Here is a 1,875-nt window from a genome sequence, read left to right on the forward strand (position 1 = left end):
GCAACGGAAAAGTATTATAGTTGTTTTCTTAACATTCAGATTCAATTTGTTAACTAGTCCATAGCATATGTTCATCTAGCCAGGAGTTGGAACGATGCTCGAGGCCGCGAAGATCAAAACCGGGAACGAAAACATTCGCAGCATTTTCGTACAAAACTATGTTAGAATAAGTTGACATATTAGCTATGCCATTTATGTATAGTGTAAAATAAGAAGCCCCAGTGTAGATTCTCAAAGAATGCTAAATTTTACCATTTCTGAGTAATATAGACCTTGTTCTGATGCGTTTTCTGAGTCCGATTTGATGAGTAGCTTTGCAGTAATCTGTGAGGTATTCAACCGATACCCTGCCCCTGCCTTTGTAATTTATTAACTAGACCGCCGTGATTAACTGAATCGAATGTTTGATAAAATCTAGAAAAACAGTATCAGCGAAAATCTTATGCTCAATATTGTGAATCAGAATGCTTTCTATATCATGCAGAGCTGCTATGTAGATTTTTCAGGCTGACATCAATATTTCTAATTACAAATGATATTATTAGAATACAGGAAGTTGTATACCCTTGTAAAGATCACTCACTCCGCAACATTAGTAAGCATATGTAGTATGGAAATAGGAGAATATTTATTGGGGTCGCTTTTGTTACTTCTTTTGAAAATTACTGTCACACGGGAGGAATGATTATATCCGAGAATTCACCAGTAAGAACATCAGAATACAAATATATGCAGTAGGAATGGTAATAAACGTATTAGGAGCATTTATTACAAGTCCAGTAATGCTGCCTGGGCAGGGAAAGCCTGCATTGCGCATTGAGTTTATAATGTAAGTTATTGTGTATTCAAATGTTGAGATAAAAATTACTCAACTTTGGCAGCCTGAAAGGACAAAAAGAATTAATTATTGCACGTCTGGGGAAGAGGTGCGAATTAAAATTGCGTACAATAAAAAAACGTGAACTGCGTTTATTAGCGAGCGAGACACCGTTATATACATCTCCATTGATTTTCATTTCCTAAGGAAGCACTTGCAGCTTTCTTCGGACAACCTTATTGACGCCTTGCCAAAGGGATCTAGTGTCATTCATTGATGAAAACTTAAGACGATAAAAAAGAGACTGCCTTTTTTAGACCCTGATATAATTTACTCCAAAAAGTTTTAAACTCTTCAAAATGCTCTTTATTGCGCGTTACTGAAAACTTTGCCATAATACATTTTTTCTTTAATAACCCTGAGGAGGTAATCAGATATACACTCTTTTTAGGCCTTAGTGCATTCTTTAACTTCCATAACTGGATAAGCTATGTCTAACGCAACTAGAGTTTTCTCCACGAGTATGCTATACGGGAGAGATTGATGGGAAATATATCTGACAGATACTGCGTTTTTTTTTGTCCTTATAGGTTGATTATCACTATAAAGTTAGGTTTTGTTTATTAAGTTCAACGTTCTAAAGCGACTGAGGCTATGAAAGACGCCGTAATGGAGTGCTCTGGAGATTTCGACTACCTGGGTTGTTTTAAAAAGAAACTGAAATGATTATAGGGCAATGTATCCGAGATACACACATTATAAAACTTATAGATTAAGCTCACGAAATGATTTTGCGCAACCATTTACAGTTAGAGAGTAATCTACTTAGTTTCTAGTTTCTAGAGCGGGGTCTAGAAACTATACAGCCTTCAGCAAACACAAGATGCCTAGAAATATTTCACCAGTCCGCAACTCTACACAACAAAAGAGTGTTTTCTAGTCGGGTAAAAGCGAGATATAAAAGTGAAGCGCTAACAACCAGTTTTATTTTATTAAAATATACGTATGATAGTTATAAAGCAATCGTACCAAAAAGAACACAAGAAAACGTCGATCTC

This window comes from Amblyomma maculatum, chromosome 1 (assembly GCF_055883805.1).
Source record: "Amblyomma maculatum isolate TAMU_Amacu chromosome 1, ASM5588380v1, whole genome shotgun sequence".
NCBI classification, from domain to species: domain Eukaryota; kingdom Metazoa; phylum Arthropoda; class Arachnida; order Ixodida; family Ixodidae; genus Amblyomma; species Amblyomma maculatum.